This window comes from Sinohyriopsis cumingii, chromosome 2, assembly GCF_028554795.1.
Source record: "Sinohyriopsis cumingii isolate HCF-2022 chromosome 2, ASM2855479v2, whole genome shotgun sequence".
In the NCBI taxonomy this organism is placed as follows: Eukaryota; Metazoa; Mollusca; class Bivalvia; order Unionida; family Unionidae; genus Sinohyriopsis; species Sinohyriopsis cumingii.
In genome coordinates, this window is record NC_142962.1 from 145734166 (window position 1) to 145757937 (window position 23772).

Here is a 23772-nt window from a genome sequence, read left to right on the forward strand (position 1 = left end):
AGTTTCAATGTTCGACTGCCAAAACCCATACTTTTGTTTGCTAGAGACTCAAACATTAATGTAGAATCAGTCCGGATCTCAAACATTAATGTAAAATCAGTCCGGAATTCTGTTAATCGTGACTGTCTCAAATTTTCTTTTGATCTGTTTCATTACTCAAGTAAAGGTCACCGGGTTTATACGCCATACATGCAGCTTGTTTTTTCCCCTTTTGTTGGGGGGTGAGTGTATTTTTTCGGGGCTGGGGGGGTAAGTGAATGAAATATTTCATCTTTCATTAAAAAACTGTTCCCATAAAGGCTGACAACCGGGGTGAAAAGAATTTTAAAAAATTATTTAATCCTTTCGTGTGGACAATATTATGTCACTATGTTTATATACAAAATGATGTCGTGAGCTATGATTTGAACAAAACATATTGATGGGTAGGTTACAAGAACATGCCGCTTTCTTTCCATCTGTCCTTTAATCGTATTTCCTCAATACACCACCCACGTACGTCTAAAAACGCTAGTTAGTGCCCATCATTATACTAACAGAATAAAGCAAAGCATGGTTTTAACATCGGTTCCACCTGTGTATAATTAATTCTTGATGTTCCTAAGAGAAAGGAATTGATAACGCTAGTATCATATCAACATCCGAATCTGTGCATATTTGTGTATTAAAGGTTTGCAAAACCATTTCCTGGTGCAATGTGTGGTTAGTTCCGTCATCCGAACCGCCCATGATATTGTACATCATTAGAACGATTCTACAGCACTACCTCTACATCACGCTCCTACACAAAACCAGACTTCCACGCACGTTACAAGATGAACAAGTGTTTCAGACCACACCTGTCTAAAATAGCTTTTAACAGGTGTGCTTGTATGTGGTTGTTTCCACATTTGTAAAGGCCATGAAGGTGAAAAACCCAAATATTCCTTATGATTTTATTAATATATTTTTTTACCGAAGTGATTACGTTCATATTAAAGATTTTACATTTTTTTGACCTATATTTTCTTTAGTCATAAAACTAAATTTGCACATACAACCAAGATAAGTGTCATATACAGATATCTTCGTAATTTATATTTTAATTATTCATTATAAAATCAGCAAATTTAATTTTCATATTTTAATTTAAAATAATCTAAAATCAATATATTTCATACTAAGCTTATCAATAATGTCGTTTTCCTATTTCCCCTGTATTTTACTATGATGTGTTTTTATTGCATGAATCAAGTTTTAATTATTAATTTGAAACGATAGAAGATGTAATTGATATTTACGATGTCCTGCTTCATAGTAGGAACTTAATTTTTTAATAAATTTTAATAACTTCATTTGATAATTGCTCCATTTTTTATGTTGCCAACACGTGTTTTCATTAATGTTTTGTCTGTGCAAGACTGTTATAGCTTTCGGCATATTTGTCCCTTATTTGTGTTAGTTGGACCCGCACTTATTCAGTAATTATCCTACGAAAATCGCGACCAAAATGCGCTTGTATCAATCTTACCATCGGTTCAGAACTGGATCGGCAACCGCTAGTGTCCTTGAACAATGTAATTTACTCCAAAGGCCTCTCCACTAAATAACCTCTTTAACAAAACTTTACCAAATAATGTATCATAAATAAAGGTTACGTCGAGAACTATATGCGCGTACTTCGTCCTTTAAAGTCAATGTCATGGCTGTATCATATATGCTCTAAAATAAGACATATTCATATAGGATTTAATTCCTAATTATGTGGATAACGAATATCCCAGAAAGAAAGAAAAAAAAACCAATACGAAATAGAGTATCGTAACCCGAGTATTGATGTTGTTGTTGTGGCTGTAGGGTTTAACGCCATTTTTAGGACATGATAGACTATACATGGCGGCCAGTATTAATAATGGATGAAGAACCCGGGGAAATCCCGTAAAGAACCACCGACCCACGAGAAGCTACTGGCAAGCTTTCTCAGATACCCACATTGGCTGAATCTGAGACTCGAACCCACGCAGACTGCGGTGAGATGGCAGTGATCCGTAACGGAGAGCGCTTTAGACCACTCGAGCCTGAGTATTAAGTCCAACATTACGACCCGCAAAATTGTATTCCCACGAATTTTTCTGATTGTTCAGTAATTCTTCCCCCACTTGTCCACTCTTCACTTTATTTTGAATGATATGATTTACTGAATGGTCTACTGAATATATACCGAAGCATACGTCATTAATGCATTATTACTTGCACCCACACTCACGTGCCCGGATTACATATTTTGACATCAAATTCAGTACGGGGTTTAAAGCATATTACGCGTGGACTGTGAAGAATAACTTTAAAATTGTAAACTGAAATACTCAGTCAAAACTTCATTAGTGAATACTTTATAACAAAATGCTTTGTATGCAATTATCACCCGTGACTGTCTGTGGTGAGGACTAAATAGCCTCACAGTGCTGGTGCGCCGAAAAATTCACAGTCAGTCACTGCAATGACGTTTCCTTTTTTATGAGGTACGCAGGAGCAAAAGCACGTTTTCAAAAACACACTATAACCTCCTTCTGCACACCAATGACAGTGCCTGTCTCATCACTCGATAAGTGACTATGTTTTTAAGAGAACGTTTAAGTGGCTCATGATAACAGCGTGAAAAAAGGCCATCTTGGGTCACAATGGCGAGACAATTACACTCACTGTGGTTAGTCAAGCAGACACAAGCAGCCCGGGGTGATAAAGGAACGACGATGTGTTAATCCTGCATGAAAGTATTTTGTCTTGTACCTTTGGTATTGGGTAATGAGAGTAAAGTGCAATGCCTATGAACACCACACGGCAGCCGACCGGGCCTGGTCGTAAAAGTCAAGCACTTAATCACTAAGCTACCGCCCAAGACTGTAATGCACTACATGCAGGTGCTTTGCATAATGAGCATATAATAAATTGCACCAGGTCCTCCTCTCCATTACTCACGCTATCGTATAAACCTCTCTTGCATGTCAAACATTATCAGCTATCAGGATATGGATTTCGTTGAAACACTTCCTGATTTCAAAATACCTATTACTTTTCCTTCTTCAGCCTCAAAGATTCCGTGCAAAGGTCAGTTATGATCAACAACTCGTGATTGCGCGATTGTCGCCCCCTTGCGGCTGCCGGAAATATCAACTTCCTTCTATCAATTTTCCCAGACTGCAATTGCTAATTTGATCATCTTTATAGATACCCTTGCAGTCCAATTTAGGTGTTTTCTCTGCGATGCTGTCATATGGAGCGAAATCATAAATCTCTGATGAATATCGACAAGATGAATCCCGTTCATTCAAACTAATAATCTTGCTGTTTTCCTCTAAGGTCACCTACAAGTTTGACATGTATTTCAATCCATGTATGAAAACATAAAGCACAAACGGTGAAAACCTTCCGGTTTATATAGATTCTTCTTCCCTTATGCTGTCTTCATAAAGAAATGACGATGTAGAGGCAGCTGTGAGAAGCCCTGAGCAATTTCAAAGCGTCATTGGGTACTTATATTTTACTATGACAGCGACTGAGATGAATGCGTGGTATCTTCATACTGTTAAAACGGCTCAGTAACATATGCCGCGTTATTTTAGATAAAATATATTAACGGTAACTTTACTGCTTTAGTGTTCTTAAGGGAAAAATATATTAACAGTAACGTTACTGCTTGAGTGTTCTTAAGGACAAAAGATATTAACGATAACCTTGCTGCTTGAGTGTTCTTAAGTGCAAAAGATATCAACGGTAACGTTACTGCTTGAGTGTTCTTAAGTGCAAAAGATATTAACGGTAACGTTGCTGCTTGAGTGTTTTTAAGGGCAAAAGATATCAACGGTAACGTTACTGCTTTAGTGTTCTTAAGGGTAAAAGATATTAACGGTAACTTTACTGCTTGAGTGTTCTTAAGGGTAAAAGATATTAACGGTAACTTTACTGCTTGAGTGTTCTTAAGGGCAAAAGATATCAACGGTAACGTTACTGCTTTAGTGTTCTTAAGGGTAAAAGATATCAACGGTAACGTTACTGCTTTAGTGTTCTTAAGGGTAAAAGATATTAACGGTAACTTTACTGCTTGAGTGTTCTTAAGGGTAAAAGATATTAACGGTAACTTTACTGCTTGAGTGTTCTTAAGGGCAAAAGATATTAACGGTAACGTTACTGCTTTAGTGTTCTTAATGGCATATGCATATCGTGTTTTCAATGAGCTATTTAACGCATGCCAAAATAAAGCGTTATCAAACATATTTGTAAAAGTAATATCAAGCTCAAAAACACTTCCTATCGCCATGTTATTTTCCTGCTTAATGTTCACATATAACTTGCAAAGAGCATTGCGAGCCAGGTGCAGTATTCCTTGGATAAGGTTCGGCAAGGAAAGTTAGAACAATGCTTACACTGCCAATAAAGATCTGAAAACTTCAGTGGCTAAAAGGGGCTTAGCTACCATTTAGCAAGAGAATACAAAGCATAGGGGCCCACGAATATTTGTTACACCACAGATTAAGCAGGGGTCCATCGGTAACCTTTGCATAGAGGCTTTAGTATCCTAGCTATGCCATCGGTGGCTAAAGTGGTAAACTGCGTCACTTCAGCAATGAAATGCCCGTTGAAGCTTTGAATTGATTTGGAATATAAAAGTTAAAACTATGACTTTTGTGGACTTTAACTGATATTTTTCTTTTATATAAAGTCCTTCAAAATAATGTATGTTGTGTTTTCATTATTCCTTCTTGTTTTAATCTGGCGATAAAACGATGAGTAATATGCACAACAAATACAAGTAACATATCTAGGTATTGTGGAATCAAATATGACCTTGGGGGAACATTTCTAAGAAGTATGCGTATTTTACAGCTCAAAAGCAAAGTATACCTGGTTTCATAATAGTGACCCATACAAACACCGAAACTTTACTAGAAAATATGATGCAACGATAAAATCGTGAGAAAACAAACATGGTCGGGATAAATATTACATGTATAAAACAGGACGGACTACGTGTTATTAAAAGAAGTGCACTATCCCATTTGTATCAGTCCTTTGTTAATTCCTTGAGTGAACACTGTCACAAGGGTCTAAGGCTTGTAATGTGAATGTTAACGTGATAGCTTTTAGCCTCAGAAATATTACGATCAGATTTGGAAACCATCCATGCCACATGTTTGTTCATGGATTCTAAGTGAGTTTCAGCAAATCGAAATTCGTTTATTTTCAAGACGGTTTTGTAATATGTGTCTCTGATAGCACGTGTACTTATGTTTTAGCACGGATCTTTTTTTAGATAGTATATATAGTTGCTTGGTATTCAAATTAATTATCTTGTCAGTCTTAAAGCTTATAATGTTGCTCTGAGTAAATATTACCGATCATATCGAGCTAGAGTATTTCTGATATAGGATCGCTTTAAGGATGATCGATTGATACGAGCTAGAGTAGTTCTGATATAGAACTGACTTTAAGGATGATCGAGTGATACGAGCTAGAGTAGTTCTGATATAGAACTGACTTTAAGGATGATCGATTGATACGAGCTAGAGTAGTTCTGATATAGGATCGCTTTAAGGACGATCGACTGATACAAGCTAGAGTAGTTCTGATATAGAACCAGAGGCGTAGCTGGGGGGGGGGGCAGGGGGGTACATATGTCCCCGGGCGCCAAGGTACAGGGGCGCCAAAATGAGGCTTACAACGTTACATTATAATAAGTAAACAAGGGTAATATTCAAAAATGTGATTAAACGGGGAGGGGGCTGGGGCGCCAATTTTATAGTTCGTCCCCGGGCGCAAAATATCATAGCTACGCCTCTATATAGAACTGACTTTAAGGATGATCGATTGATACGAGCTAGAGTAGTTCTGATATAGAACTGACTTTAAGGATGATCGATTGATACGAGCTAGAGTAGTTCTGACATAGGATCGCTTTAAGGATGATCGATTGATACAAGCTAGAGTAGTTCTGATATAGAACTGACTTTAGAGATGATCGTTGTGAAATGTTGGAGTATTTAACTTTGAAGAAAAAAGTGTAGCTTTGCTTAGTTCAAGTTCCAAGCCTCCAGAATCGTTAACATATGTATACCTTGGTGTCCATGTTATTGCGTTACTCTTAGTTTCAAAGGTAAAGGTCATTACTTAAAATGTCAAAAATGTTTAATCACTAAATGCTCTAAAAAGAATAGTGAATGAATATTCCAAATGTCAGAACAGTTCCACACGTTAAGGAGCAGATATTCGTCTAATCAAATACAGGAAAAAGTATATTGTGAGAGACTTATTAAAATTAAAACCTAACTCTGGAGATCACAGATTTTCCACAAAAGACTGCAGGTAATGTATAATGATTTTCAAAGGTCAAATAAACCTTCGTTGACTTTATACTTTTATTTCTTCGGACAGTTATTGAGATTAATACGTGGGTTCGAACCCCGACCGAGTCTTTCCAAAGACCCATACAAATAGTAATATCAGGTGACTGGTTTGGCGTTCAGCATTAAGAGGTTAGTATTAGGACTGACCGTTATGGTGTCAGGATAATGTGACTGGGTGGGACTCATTCAACATGTCTGCGGCGTGATGCCCCAGTGCCAGACATCACTATAAACTGCCACACTGCAGACATCGTAGCGATACGACTAAAATTACTAAAGCTACATTAAAAATCTAAATTACACACACAAAGAGATGTGAAAACTAAAGCATTTTGTGTGTGTGTGTGTGTGTGTGTGCATGTGTGTGTGCATGTGTGTGTGCTTGTGTGTGTGTGTGTGTGAGAGAGAGAGAGAGAGAGAGGTCCAGTCTCTCCCAGATTCCATAACACTAGGATGTATCAAGGCAAAAGTGACATCATATCGATGACATCATAATTTAATTATCACATCTATTCGATCTGCACAATAAGCGTTGATTCCATAAAAGCTGACTACCTTAAAAATAGAAGAATGTGACATAAATAGTAAGTTAACTCTGTCGTCCGTAAAGTGGCCGTTGGTGACACCTTTCGTATTGGTTCTGTGCCACCTCTTGCAAGATATTTCTGCGTTGATTGTGTCTTGGTTCCCCGTTGCTTGTCTTAGCTCCTAGAAATTAAGTATAATTGTTGCGCTAGTATAATTTATGTTGTTTACCATGGTTTTAAGTTATTTGGTGAAATGATATTCACTCACGTAAACGCTGACCCAGTATCATCATGATAGGGGTCCGGACAAGCTAGCTTTGGGCTTGTTGATTCCCTGACACATTAGAGGTTTCACGACTACTGTCCAAGTTTGTTATCAGCGTTACTCTTTAATTGGCTTGGACAGTACCCCTCTGTTCAACCCTTCCCTCAAAATCCATCCATTTGTTTCCTGCTTTTTCGTTATGTGCTTTTTTGTTTTTAGTTCTGTGGCATTCAGGAGGTTATTGCATATGGACAATCTGTTTGGTAATTCATACTTATGGCATCTGCCGTCCGCTATTCATCTGCTTTCACTGAATGTTGTTCACGATTTATTATTGACAGCGATAACGCTTTCCAGCCTTGCTTTTGGCGCTTGGCCATTGGTAAAGGGATGATGTATGAATAAAACCTAAACAACAAAAAAAACCCCCCAAAAAACACATGCTATAAACACGAGAAGAGAATTTGTATTACCCTATGATGCGATTACGATAACAAATGATGCAATGAAAAGACAACCTGAGATAAATCATATTATGATGTAATACATTACAAACCTTAGAAGAACTGTTTTCGTTTCTCATCGGATACTGAGCATAGCATTGTGGTTCTATCAGGGGAACTGATCCATGGCATGTTACGTGAGTAAAATAGTTCTTGTTATTTTGCACCATTATTGTTCTTTTAGTTCCTATGTTTCTATATCCGCTACTAAGTATTAAAAATGCATTTCTGACTTTGTTATGAAAAAATATCCTGTCCACACTGCCTGATTAAGGGTGGTATGCAGCCTGTCAGGAAATGACATTGGACCTCTTTTGTGTCACACATACACGGCTGACGTAGGTGTGGTCTAATTTCGTTAACGTCTTGAATTAGATCCAGGGGCACTAACTTCCCCGTATGAGAAGCTTAAGACACCACTGGACAAGTTTAAAGAAACTTAAATAAATTTATGCATCTGCTCTGTTTTAATTTTCAGTTTGGATGGTAAATTCAGTCAACCGTAGGAATTGAAAATGAGATCCAATGGAAGATGCTCAATATGGCCTTGGAGCAGTCTAGGACATTAAATAGACCACTTTCACAGTATTACCTTGATGAAAGACATGACTCTTTGTAAAGAACTATTGAAAAAAAATTCGACCAATCAACTGATGAAAGACGCTACTACCGTAAAGAAACTTTGTATGAGTTTTGTTCTTTCACTAAGATTTCATGTAGAGCATACTTACCAGAAAGCTAGACTATTTTTGCCCGTCAAGCATTTATAAAAGAAAGTCCATCACTAAATTGACAGTAAATTGTATCAGAATAGTAATCGTCCTAGAAATCAGTGAAATTAATTTATTCCCATAGAAACAAAAGAAGATATAAAACGATAATGAATTTATATTGTGAGACATTACTTTTGACTGTAGAAAGCTATTTTCATTTAGAGAAAGAGAAAACTTTGGCAACACTTTTTTCTTCTTTTTTTTCCCGATGACGAATAAGACATGGTTGGCCAGGATAAACGTCAGCAAGGAAGTGTTAATGGAATCATTATTATTATTGTTATTATTATTATTATTATTATTATTATTATTATTATTAATACGAAAAATCACTAGACCATCCACATTATTTCATTATCTGCTCCTTAAGGGAGACCAACAAACTATTTCTGGATCAGTTATGTTTATGAAAATCATTAAAATCACTTGACCGATCGGCTGAAGCACAAAACTACAGTGTCGTTTACTAATATTGGTGTGAGCTCTTCGCCATAATAGTCGGTGAGAAATGTGATTCCTGTGTAGCATGAAGTACAAGTAAATACATTGTCATTCATCAGTGAAATGAATTACTGATTAATTATTTCGGCCTTCAGCTAGATATTATTTCATTAAATACATATTTTACTTATAAGCTCAAATAGTTATAAAAAAATACAAAAAATGTAATTTACTGCAACAAAGTAGGTCATTCCAATCCTCCCGCCCTCTTAAGTCACTGACATTTATTTGATCAGCCTATCAACGTGAGGTAAGTTACAAAAATGGGATGGGTAAATGTGCTGAAAAAGCGAGTTTAGCTTCTAAGCTTCGATTGTGTAGCAAGTTTGGTATATAATAAATCTTTTTTTTTTTTCTTTTCCTGCGCCAGTATGGATATAATTCATCTTGTTGCTTCGCCAATCGTACAAAAAAAGTAAATCCAGTACTAATGTAGGAAAAAAATATCCTCTCTCTCTCTTGAATATTATTTTGTAAGACGAAAATCGGCATATTTTCAACCCCACCAAACTTATAAACAAACACACATTGTCCCTTTATACCGACATTGTTAGTTTAGTGTTAAACTTCTGCAATATTTAACCACCGATCTGAAAGTTAATGTATTTAATACGATGTATATTTGTGACATTATTTAAGGTATGTACACGTTTTTGTTTTAAACAAAAAATAGTCTTGCTCTTTGCTAATTATATGCATAGTCTAAGTGGTCTAGTAATTGCAATAACTATTAAAAATGATTGGTCTGGAAATGTTGTCATATTCCAGCACGGGATGGAAATACACACAAATTTCAGCGGTTCATAACTATTGGCGTAGCCCAATCAAAACTGTAACACATAATACAAAAATGGTCAAGAGATTTTTGGAAATATCTCAGAAAAGGACCAAAGAGGACAAGATACATGTATTAGGCATTAGTCAGTACTGTACCGCCTTTTAAGGTATTCAAAACACATATAATATTGAGTTATTTTTAAAGAGCATGCTACACTCGAGCGTTCACTTAATATAAAAGTTATGAAATGAGTTTAGAATATAATGTCATAAACCGTTTGCAGCAAGTAGTTCATCTTGTTTCAAGAATGTCAAATGCCATGTCAAATAAACAGGAATCTGATATTATTGTTATAACATATTTGTAAGGCTTCGTTGCGTTGCTTAGTGATGTGTCGTAATAAGTCGTGCGATTGTTATGGCGTGATGACAACGCTAATTCAGCTGTACTTTTTGTAATCATGTAGTTTATGCTATGTGCGTATTTCTGTAATAAGATAACGCCTTTGAAATAGTTGTATGTACATGCGAGTGCCTATCAGTAAAAGAAGCATATAACTTGAGAGAAGAAAGAGCAACAACAATCAATAATATAATCAAAATGAACATTTCTATCGCCAATGTATGCATGGATGTGATTAAACTTCAGATATGCAATAATATAAAATTAACTGATTAAAAGTTTTATTTCGAAGTAATTAATTTATATGACTATGCGTTATATTTGATTTCATGGGGTCGGGTTTGTCTGTTTTGCAAGGCATGTTTTGTTTCAATGGCGCCCGCAGAATTATTTTCAGCGGGAGGGTTAAACATGTGATAGTCATATATGTGTCGTAATAAGACGTACGAATGTTATGACGTGATGACAGAACGCTAATTCAGTTGTACTTTTTGTGATAATGTAGATTAAGCTATGTGCGTATTTCTGTAATAAGATAACGCCTTTGAAATAGCTGTATGTACATGCGAGTGTCTATCAGCAAAACCAGTAAAAGAAACATATAACTTGAGGGAAGAAAGAGCAACAACAACCACAAAAAAGCAACAAAAAGTGTAACGGCAGCATCAAGAAGAAGACGTGCATTGTGGAAATTTTAGAAAAGTTGCAATTATTTGAGAAAGAGCTTTATGTCACAAACCCGTGTTACTGACAGTAAAATGTGTAGAAAATTATATATTTTTAAAAAATTGCTTTTTCGCACTTTTATAGTAATATTTTCTCACTTTCCATTTCCCACCACCAGTAACAGGTGTCTCCCTGGTTGCCTTGGATAAACGTACATTTGTTAAAAAATGTACTTTGCCCAATATAGCTATATTAGAAGCATATAAAGGACAGTCTAAGGACTGCTTTCAGGGTGTATTTGTCAATCTATTAGCACCTCCACCACAATGTTAAGTGCCCCCACCCTAGCTTTTATCCGGCCATGGTGCAAAGAAAATACTGCTAATTCTGACTCTCTTTGTGTAATTTCAAACTGATCTCAGTAGTGACTCTTACAAAGTTTGCAAACTAAATTCTGTCATATCCTACAATTTTTACTTAGCTTCATTGTTTTAAAGATGGTTGCAAATTAATGGAAGATGACTCACGTGAGCAAGTAGTGTCTGTTTCGAGGGGAACAGTTGATGAAAATGTTTGATAGGCAGTGGTAAATAACTTTATTATCACGGAAATTTTCGTCAGCCCTCTGTATAATACCGAAGGATCATGTGAAGATCAGAAAGGTTAGTGCAAGATGGGTCCCATATTTGTTGACAGCTGTTGAAAAACATAAGGCCAAAAATCTCCCACGAGCTACTCTCCAAATCTGAAACAAGTGACCAAAGTCATTTGTCTGAGATTGTCACAGGCGATGATTTCTTTTTCTGAAAAGAAAGTAATAATGTTTGGATCGGATAACACGAGTAGAGAGAGACAACAAATCGCTCGTGATCTTTGGGATGTAAAGAGAAATGTATGCTCATTATTTTTCGATGCAAAAGGCATGATCGTTCGGGTGCCTGTTCCTGACTGATGTCACTTGACATTTTCGTGTCTCCGAAGTGTTGCCAAAAAGGCTGGAATACTATCAAACCACCAGTCAGCACACCGGTACCCGAGGTGTTCATCCAGTCCATGATGACGTACCGGCACACAAATCCGCAGTCATGCGAAACTTCTTGAAGGAGCACAGCATTCAAACTTGCACACGTCTGCCTTATAGCCCTGTTTTAGCTCCTGGTGATTTTTGACTGAATATCGTTATGAACGAGTCGCTGAGGGGAAGGCGATTTGAAAGCGAAAATGCGGTTGGAAACAAAACCATCCTAAGCAAACGCGGGGCCGATTTGGATCATTTTGGCGGTGCCTCCTGGAATTACACTTGGGGCCCCTAGTGAGCACTGCATTTGGAAAGAAACTTTTAAACAAGTTTTATATGATATTGAACTTAAAAGTTTTACTTTCTCACAATAGATATATTTCTAAAAACTACTAACGCACGGAGCCCCTGTGAGCGCGGGGCCCGATTGGACTAAATCTGTCAAATTGGCATTATGCCGGTCCTAGTTGGAGGTGCAGTTTTCTAGTGTATTAATATCATGCCATTAAGTGCATACAAATAGCATTTAATAACTGCATAATCAGGCTGCAAAAGTGTGCAGATGTACATGTGCAGTTTCATTAATAAAAGATTTTGTCGTAGGCCTATAATTTACTATTATTCCGATTTTTTTTAAAACTCTCCTCCTACAACGGTAATATGTTTTCGTGCACATAACGAATCAGTAAATGGTACTTTACCGTAGTGAAAAGTAGGTTCCCAGAGCAGAATGCACAGGAAAGACTGCCTTAAACTGATTCATCGTTTATCTCCAAGCTGAATTTATTTTCATCATTTATTGTAAATTTAAAGATGTTGATGTGTGTGACATTTTTTCAAAAAAGTTCCATAAATTGAAACAGCGAATCGGTACACCAACGATAGACCGATAGACCGAAACAGACTTAGTGGCGTCATATCACGACTCTTTTAGCCCATACTATCTACACGAATGTTTGGAATTAATTGGCCATATCTGTAGAGTTGCCCAGTAGTTTGAATCCTGTTTTCATGTATATTTCCATTTATTTAATGTATTCTCCCAAAGCGCATAGGAAAGATAAATTTTGATTTCCATTAACATCTGTTAAAATAATCAAAATGAACATTTATATCGCCAATGTATGCGTTCCCGTGTGCTAAAATAATCAAAATGAACATTTCTATCGGCAATGTATGCATGTACGTGTTTAAACTTCAGATATGAAATAATATATAATTAACTGATTAATGGTTTTATATTTGATTTCATGAGGGTGGGTTTGTCTATTTTGCAAGGCGCGTTTTGTTTCAATGGCGCCCGCATAATTATTTTCATGGGGAGGGTCAAACCTGTAATAGTCATATATTCAGATTTACGGATGTAGGCCAGAAATCGTGAGATCGTGAGGGGTGCCCTTCTCTCCCCCCACCCCCGCTTGCCACGTGTGCAGACGCCCATATTTTCTTTTGCCTGTAATGGTTATTTTCTAGAATTGGTCACATCAACAAAGTTCTTTGATATGAGTTCCATCAATGTGGTCAAAATAGTATTGCAATCGCTATTGGCTATGTTGAAAGAAATCAATACTTTAAATTATAAAAAACGAAAACAATTCAGTATTGTCATACTTTTCCATATTAGAATTTTCTCGCTTAGTATGTACTTGCGTACGCACTCATGCACATATTGGCAAACAGGTGTGTGTATGTATGTGTGTGTGTGTGTGTGTGTGTGTGTAATTCGGATTTTTTTTACGTAGCTTTAATAATTGTTCAGTTATATCGCCAAGATGTCTACACTGTGGCAGCGATGGCATCATGTCATAGACATATATCATCATTTCCCACCCAGTCACATTATCCTGACACTAGGCCGATCAGTCCTAACACCAGCCTCATGATGCTGAGAGCTTAGCGGGGCAGCTGACTGTACCATTTTTAAAAGTCTTTAGCATGACTCGGCCCTGTTTTTAACCCGCAACCTCCATCATGTAAGGTCGACGCTCTAACCACTCAGGCCACCGGATAAAGTTATTAGTGTCACTGGAGCGCAGTGGTACGATAGTATTTAGTACCTAGGTGAATGCGAGATCTATATATATATTTGCAAATTAGTGAAAACTGATTTTTCTAAAATCGATTTTTCATTTTCCTTGATGTTTGTATCTTGCATCAATTATACCGCCTATCTTGGGAAATGGACCCTATTTCATATATATCACTCGAAGCAGTTTGTCACTGATTTTAGGAAAATCATACACAATAAATAAACAGTCTTGAAACGAGAACTAATTAATTTTTCATTACTAATAGTATCATGCCAAAAAAAACGAATGTACAAGTTTAATTTTATTATCATTGGTCTCGGATATAATCTAACCAAATAAACGCCTTATAATTAGATTTATGGGTTAAATTTGTAAATGAGTTCGCGCCAATAATATCCAAGGTTTGGATATAACTTGCAATTATTTTCACTATTTGGGCGCCAGGCTGAGAGAAAGAGAATGATCAAATATCGATTTGATACAGAAACATGTGAAACATTTCTGACGGTTCAAGGTCTGAATATAGAGATTGTGTATTCTTACGGTCACACGAGAAATCATTAGTTACACTTCAAGACAGGTTAAAGTAAGGTAGTAGGACCGGTAACTGATACGGTAAATCGTATTTTAGTGCATAAACTTAGGCTAGGTGTTTCTTTATCATTTTACTCAAGACTGCTTTGCAGCTCTTTGGGCGAGTTTCGCTACACGAGTATGCAAGACTAAAATAATGTTTACACTGCCAGAGGCCTTGCAAAGCGGCGGAATGAGATGTGAGGGTGGGGTGTCTAAATTTGTTCAAGGGGCCCAAATTTGAACTTGTGCCTTGGTCTTCCTTCACAATATTGTCTCAAGAGTGAATTTTCGGTTGTATATAGATACATATGTATGCATTTAATGGTTTTAAGTGAACGCGAATATATATATATATATATATATATATATATATATATATATATATATATATATATATATATATATATATATATATATATATATATATATATATATATACATATATATATACATATATACATATATATATATTTATATATATATATATATACATATATATACATATATATACACATATATATATATATATATATATATATATATATATATATATATATATATATATATATATATATATATATATATATATATATATATATATATATATATATATATACATATATATACATACATATACATATATATATATATATATATATATATATATATATATATATATATATATATATATATATATATATATATATATATATATATATATATATATATATATATATATTTGGTATCCTCTTTTTAGACCGCTCCGGTGACCTAATGGTTAGAGCGTCTGCTTTGGTTGCAAAAGGTCGTGGGTTCGATCCCCGGCAGAGGCATACCAAAGACTTACAAATATGGTACTAACAGCTGTCTCGCTTGGCGCTCAGCATTAACAGGTTAGTGTTAGGACTGGTCGGCCTGGTGTCAGGATAATGTGACTGGGTGGGACATCATGCTACATGTCTGCGGCATGATGCCCCAGTGCTGGACATCACTATAAACTGTCACACTGCAGACATCGTAGCGATATGAATGAAAAGCGTGTTAAAGCTACCTTAAAATTCCAGATCACACACACACACACATGCACACACACACACACACACACACACACACACACTCTTTTCACAATAAAACGCCGGAAATAACTATTACTGATGCAATATATCATTATGAGCTGATAAGTACAATTAAATATCATCTAAAATATTTCCCATGCACTTTGTGGTGAATCTTCTAAATGTCATAACCAATAGGTAGGCCAAAACCATTATATATGCAAAATGAATAGTGAGGAATTGTTTTTATTACTTAGACAACAGAAAAAAGAAATTTTTTATACCAATATGAAAACGCGAGTGTTACCAGAATGTCTCGATATCAGTAGCCACTAAAATTCCATATACAGTACATGTAATTTGTACAAAATTTAACTTACATGCTTCAAAACTAAACGTGGGTCAGTTCGCACGTTCTGGGATGATATTAAAGTTAAATGCCCTCAATACGTGACCAATTTCAATGCTCATTTAAAAGTCGATAGCGCATACCGCTGCATGATAATTCCCACATAGAGGGTGACGAAGCTGATTTTGCGACCAAGGTCAATCACAGGCTGTAATGACGCTCTTGCGTGTATGCACCATGTCACGTAACGGAATTGAACCAGCTCAGATTAAGAATTTGGTCACGCAGTGAAGAAAGATTACATCAGAAAGATCGATATTAAAGATTGTTATGTTGCTCAAGGTTCATTCATCAACGATTCGGTCATAATGTAGAATGCAATTACGAGATTTTTCTGCTGAGGCTGACACAACAGCAATAAAATTGAATGCTACCGCAACTGCCACTAACGACAGAGACGAACAGGAAGGAACAGCCGTATCTAGGTCTTTCTCGTACACCATTTATAATACGCTCATGGTTTTTCGGTGTGTATCGTTATCTTTATACAAATTAAAATAACAGATGTCTGTAATTTCACGCAACTTTAGTGATTCCATGAGTGTATGTGGCCCTTTCTTGCTAAAGTGTGTTTTTGTATCTTTCAGTTATGTGAGTGAGTGAGTGATTTAGATTTTTAACGTAGCTTTAACAATTATTTAGTCATATCGCTACGATGTCTGCAGTGTGACAGTTTACAGTGATGTCTAGCACTGGGGCATCATGCCGCATACATGTAGCATGATGTCCCACCCAGTCACATTATCCTGACACCAGGCCGACCAGTCCTAACGCTGACCTCCTAATGCTGAGCGCCAAGCATGGCAGCTGTTAGTACCATTTTGGTAAGTCTTTGGTATGACTCGGCCGGGGTTCAAACCTCCTGCATCCGAGGCGGACCCTCTAACCACTAGGCCACCGGCGCGGTCTTTTACAGTTATAACCAAGAGACTAAGTCCCTTTGGGAATCAAACCCGTCTCGTGCAAATTTTGTCATATGTGTGGATTCGTCTCTCCATGCCCTGCAAATAAATATTTTTACAGAGTGGGGATCTAAGTAGTCCCAAGTTGTAATCCAGGGGAGAAAAATATTCACTTAGGCCAATAATACCACGAGCCCTACCCACCCCCACCCTCCGTAACGATGTGAATAACATAGACATTTTCAAATGTATATTAGCTTCTCAACAGTCAGACTCTGTCATGGTAAAAACAAATATTGATCCCAATATATCTTTACGATTTTTTAAGTTTGATTTGAGTTGAAATACGGGATAGTGATCGTCTATGTTTATTTGTTGCATTTTTTAACCCGTCAGTATATAATGTGGGGACCTCAATAGTTTCACAGATATAAGGGGTTGGGATTTAAGGAAAAATGATGTGGGATAACGTCTTGTGGTGTTGATAATATTACCCCCGTCGTAGGTTGGTCATGGGTCGAAGGACGACCCCGTGCTCATATGGGCCAACGTTGCCTATGCATATGTTATACTGAGGCAAATACTCGAGGACATGTCTTCGCCTTTTCATGCCCTGCATCTGTACATAGTTATGTTATTGGGATCCCAATAGATTTATAGATATTATACTATCAGGTTTCATCGTCCCCCACCCCCGAGTAAAGATTAAAATTCTAAAATTATTGTCACATCCTATACACGTCTTTCTGTTTTTGACACAGTTTTCCTACTCATCATCCTTTCCTGCCTCCAAACTTACATCACAATTATACTCGTGCTTTTTCGAAAACGCAAGATAATAATAATAAGAAGAAGAAGAAGGAGAAGAAGAAGAAGAGGAAGAGGAAGAAGAATATACGCATCGGTGAAAGTTCAAGTGAGCGTTTCAAAATGTAGTTTAAATTGCATAATCTGTTTTACGCACGAACGGTTTCGACGCCATTTGTATCGACATACTGAGCAACACCACTTGCTTGATACATGCTAAAAAACTGATCTGTTTACGTGTAATCCTCCATGTTGCTTCTGGAGCAATAGAAGAGTCCGTTGAATTTTAAGGGAGCTGTCGCGTAACACAAGTAAACAAACTTTGCCTCCACATTTCACAAATCATATCACAAACTAAACCAGATGGTGCAGACGATATTTGTTTACCTTGGGCATCCGACGGCTCCCTTAACCCACTCAGACCTGTATAAAAAATTGACTCTCCCATTGCTCCAGGACCAACATGGCAGATTACACATACAAAGGTTACTCTTTTTCAACATTTACCGAGTCAGCGAAGTTGTATGTCGATACCAATGGTGATAAAATTATTAGTGCGCGAAACAAATTCGGCCATTTCCAGACACACACTTGAAAATTCACTGAGTTAAAGATGCAGATCATTCGCAATGCGGAGCTGAACGAAATTTTAGTAGATGGTAATTGTGGATTATATGGCCCTTTTGATTTTAAACAGTAATATTCTTGTCGCCCGCATATAACAAACAAACGATACACTAACGAATTCCAAATTCCCAAAATCTGCATTTAACATCTGTCGTGTATGACCATCTCGTGTAGAGGTACATGAACTTTACTGGGCGACTTCCGTACTACTGCGACAATACCGTTACATATATCTATATCGCATGCTTAACGTTTGTCCATGATTATAGATTGTAAGGGTCATTTGCAAGCAACATATTGCATAGCTAACTTTTGTCCGTTATTGTAGATTATAATTCAAGAGAATGATCATTTATAAACATATTTACTTAAATTCAGAACATTTAGTTCCCCATTGTAAATTATGAGTCTACCTGGTTTTAGTCCGGTTTCCCCTTAAATATAACTAAACATACCTGATCTTGTTTATGAATTTATCTAAATATCCATTGCAAATGACCCGGATCCAGTGCATTTTGTTGTGTCACAAATCAGGTGACAGACTTTATGTAAGAAAAAAGATGTCAACAAGTATTCATTCATATATCAATATCAGTCTTTTAGTTGTGTTCTTTTATAATTTGACGGGAATCATTTATTTAAAATTTGCTGTAGAGGGTAATGACACTTGACTCTTGAATGAAATATTAAGAGAACAAGAGTCGGTAACACAGTAATTAAACATACTATGTTGTTTTTGTTTTTTTTCCTCTATACGAGTCATGGTGCTGATGGCAGACATGATTTAATAGATCCAGAAACTAAGGCAAAATGTTAAAAACTCAAGCAATTTATTGTTTGATCATTGTTTAATTTGCATGGTTTGCGTAGCCGATAGTCTATACCAATCTGAGCTTGCTATTTTACGTTTTAAAAGTGGCCCAGAATCGTTATTTACTATCTATTAATGCTGGCGATTAAAAGTGTGGATAAAGGTTAGGAATTTGTCTCTCAAAGTACAGCTTTAAGTAGGTGGCTTAGATAAACCAAGCACGGCGGGTCAAACATTATTCATTTGCTAAGTGCTTCGGTATCAATTACTACCTTTCCATACACACAACAAGGGCTATAAGATAGTGGAGATAAATAATTGTATTATTGGCGATAGATAATGCAGCCGATGTAACTATTCAATGCGGTGACAGCTATTCTCCCATGTGGTGAAATGCTCAATAATATGACATAGGTTATATCTTAAAATGACAGTGTTATGATTCAATCTCACTACTGAGGACACACAGCTTTCTACCATAACTGAAAAGACATTTGCAGAAAAGGAAGTACCATATACATTGATTTCAAACTCCTTTCCTTGCGGAATCCAAAGGTTTTACATCTGAAATCTTCGAGGCAAATATATATTTTTAGGCACAAAGAGCCGGGCTGCGTTAAAAAAAAAACAGGTAACTTGAATTTGATTTTTTTTTAAACTTAAGTAATTAAATAGATATTAAATTTGATTACTTTACCAGAATACATCTGTTTAATTGATCCCCTATAATTTGTAACTGAACTACTTGATATTTTCTCCCCAAAGCCAATAGGAAAGAAAGTTTCGTTTGATATGTTTTATCAACCTAAGTTAACGCTTGCTTGCGCAACCTCTTGAAGAGAATTGCCATATTAGACAAAGAAAGAAAATAAAACATGACACCGGGAAATATTCACAACAAGTGTATTTGATTAATATACTAAGAAAATGATCATCTGACTCGTCGTCAAAATAAAGCTCCGTTGATTCCCTTATGTTTGCTGCCCAGCCCCTCCCCCCCTCTCTCTCTCTCTCTCTCTCTCTCTCGACAACATGAGCACAAGAAAACAACACAGCATGGCAAAGAGCTGTTACTCTGTGTTGTGAACACTGATAACTCCCCAGTTCTTGGAATCAATGTACATTTAGGCTGAATAACCACAAATTCATTACTGGTGCAGTTTGAGCAATATAGTCTTCATTTACGTTATTAGGAACCTAGATTAACTTGCATTATATGTCAGCAAGGTCGGCATTACAAGACTTGTTTGTGTTTAAATATGATGTCCTAACACCCAAACTTCAGATGATCTTATTTCGATGAAAAGTTGCCTTTCTCTCAACTAACGTTTCTGTCTTCATTCCGTGTGTCTGCTCTTTACAACTCGTCATCCTTTATTGTGTTCCAACCGAGTTTTGTCTACATTTTTAGCGCAAATGGATTTCTTTAAAGTGCGTTCTTCTTCATTTTTCTGAGTAACTCACAAATCCTTGTATCTAGATTTTCAAATTCTTTGCGGTATTTACAGCGGAAAAATAATGTTCCTCACGTTTCTATGTGCGAATAATGTAGCTTTGAAGCTTAAAAAAATTAAAACCTCCAAATGTTATAGTCTTGAAACTTCACCTCATTAGTTTCATTGTTGTGCTTTGTTTGAATGAGTGTTTGACCCTTTTGTTTCTTGTTTTCCATCTGGTGTTTGGAAACTAGCTATCCTATTTCTCACTGGATTGCGGCGAAATTTGGTAGAGTATTTTCCACCATGAACATTTAACACTTCGATTTTATCACATTAGTTTGAATTTAATTTCCCACACATTATTTAAATTCTAACGACAGCTGACATGTCCCCCCAAAAATTAGATCTAAACCTTATTATCTACGAGTACAGCGCGTTTGATTCACATTAAATATAGCTTACTGTGGTCTAATATTTAAGCATAACCAACATTTTTGTGGAGAGGTGGTTTCTTTGCTCTTTGAAAACTGAGGCGGATGCAGTCATGAAATCCGACCGTCTTCACAGGACTGCTAGAAAACAATGTGAGTTCAACAATGAATAAACACGCAAATGAATAAAGGTACAAAAAATAAGCATATATAGTTTGATAAATAAGGTTTGAAATTTTCAATTTTATCTTTCCAATCCATGATTAAAATTAGTACAAAACTGAAATACATCTGTATATTTTGTTAAATGAAAAAGATCACCTGGTTCAACAAAATTAATGATTATTTTTATGCTTGTACGAACTTTACACCATCCAGTGTGTATTGCGGGTTGGTTGTGTTGTTTTTCTGGTTATTTGTTTGTTGGGGGGGGGGGTCATAGACTTCACTAGCATTTCCAAATGGAAGCTAAAAGCTACTTGATTCATAATTTTTCATGCTTACAATTTTCATGACTTCATTCGACTACCAAATTATGACAAAATTCTCTCAGGATTTATATATTTCTTTTTGTTCATCTCTCGTCCGTATAGTTTCCCCAGCGTCATATGGTGTTGGCTGCTGACTTGAATATTCTAATTGAAAGAAAAACCTGACACGCTGACACCGTTTAAATAACATGTTAACACTTGCAAATGCTAGAAAGTGGTTGGCATATGATTGGTTTGTTTGATTTTGTGCTTAATGGAACAGCAAAACAAGTAGGTTTATTTGCGCCGAATCAATTGAAGTAATGTGCCTTACCTAAGGAAACATCACAGTAACTGACCCAGGCTGTCTTACATTAGGTTCGAACCCACACCCTTTCGGTTGCGAGTCCGGCACTCTAACCACTGACATTCGGTGGTTCCTTTTAATATATGGCGTGTCATTGTTTTTTATCATTTGGATTTGATTATAGCAAAAGAAAAGTTTGTAATGCTAAAACTTTAATACATTTAATTAAATTTTCCAAAGCCGTAAGATTTTAGTAGATGTTATCTACAGATATTCCGACTATGTTAGACTGAGAAAATTTACGGTGACGCGCATTGTCCTACATGTCATAAATCAGTCAGTCCCCACAGCAATGTTGTGTCAAAAAACATGCTAATTCGTGGTTCTCAAATGACTGGAATGTTAGTTCTATTGTGATGTAATAAGAAACGATAATGCAACCAATAGTTTGGGCTACATGAAGTTAGTGGATGATGATAGAAAGTTTCTTTGACGCCCATATCCTTTGCATTAAAGGGACAGGAATTAGAAGACCTTTTATTACCATTATATACAATGCATTTCATAGGCGGGAAGTTGAAGTTGATGCCGGAAGTCTCATAAAGCCTATTTTTTACGACGTTATATCCGACTTTGAACAACGTCATAACGGGCGTAAACATTTTAGGACTGAAAGCCTATTATAAAGACTAAATAACGATTTTAGTCGTAGGAAAAGATTTTTTATGACTTATGATTCAATATCATTTTAATGTTAAATAAACGGACGCACAACTTTCTTTTCTACCTTTTGTTTATGGGGGGATAGAATATTTTGTACATGTTTTTCTCGGGCAAAAACAAATAAAGAATGAAAATTGAAATGCGTTGTAAAATAAAGTACCTGATATCTTACTTTATTTGATCAATTTTATTTAGGATTAAACAGAATTTTTATTTTGATTAATGGATTCCACTTCCATCACTGCGATAAAGAGGGCCCCATCCCCCCTCCCATCCCCGAACGGAACGTGAGCAACAATTTTCTACAAAAAATTAACTTTCATGAGTAAAACAGGTCAAAATTGCTGTAATTGATCATAAAATCTAATAATGGAACGCGGTTATATTATTCAACTCAATTAACGGTACATGAATATGTACACCAAGGAATCCCTTCTTTCTGATACATAAATATTTACATCAAGGGAATCCCTTCATTCTTATTCACTGAAGAAACGATACATAAATATTTACGTTATGAAAAATTCCACTCTTCTTATTAAATAAAGGAACGATGAAATTAAAATAAAGAAATCAAATGTTCGTATTCGACGAAGGGACGATACAATTTTTTTACTTAAATACTAAGAATTCCCTCCGCGTATTCTTCATCCAACCTAGATCTATTCCTCGAAAAAATGAATCGATACAGAACTGTCTGCATAAAGGTTTCGGGAATCACATGTATACTGAACTCAAAGCCACGCGCTATGACTTTGCAAAATAAAAAGTGCCACGTATCGATAAAAAATTAAATTACCTCTGTTATTCTTAACACCATGGTACCATTGTAAAAATAAATAATGATCAATAATTTTTAGACTCGAAGTTTTGTTGTAACTGAATATATATTCTGGGGGAATCTCTATGGTAAGGTTTTTCTTGAATCTCTATGGTAAGGGTTTTTATTTCAGTGTCTATCCATGTATCCCTATAATGAGAAAATCCCGCGTACAGTCTAAATCACTAATCATTTATTCAAGAAAGATTCTTTATGTATTGTGAGGGGAAGGACGCAAATAGAAAATATTCAAGAAAGGATATATAAACGTTTGCATAAATGTACTTGAAATCCTATAATAAATCGATATAGAATAAAATACATTAAATCAAATAACTTACAATTTGGTGTAACCGCTGTTAGCACTCCATCTTATTTAATATATGACAACGAGATGGACAATGTAATGAAAACAGCAACGTTCCTCTATGATTTAAACGGAGCAAACACACATTCATCTGTTTTACTCGTCTTAACGTCGTTCAAAAGATAACTGGAGTTCTGGGTGGCCGAGTGGTTTAAGGCGCTTGCCTTTACAGATCACTGACGTTT

At 36.1% G+C, this 23772-nt stretch overlaps 2 protein-coding genes across 7 annotated transcripts in view; one reads left to right on the plus strand and one right to left on the minus strand.

Moving 5' to 3' along the window:
* Window positions 1-23772, minus strand: part of LOC149806020 (uncharacterized) — a 137503-nt gene that overhangs the window by 108121 nt on the left and 5610 nt on the right. The gene's annotated exons all lie outside the window — the stretch shown is intronic.
* Window positions 1-23772, plus strand: part of LOC149806021 (noggin-2-like) — a 65173-nt gene that overhangs the window by 22347 nt on the left and 19054 nt on the right. The window contains exon 2 of one of the 6 annotated variants that reach the window (XM_089950866.1): window positions 8154-8359. The exons of 4 other annotated variants lie outside the window; for them this stretch is intronic. The gene's annotated coding sequence lies outside the window, so the exon portion shown is untranslated. Of the gene's footprint in view, window positions 1-7659; window positions 7813-8153; window positions 8360-23772 lie in introns of those variants that run through there. One more of the 6 variants, XM_089950864.1, reaches the window with a different exon arrangement.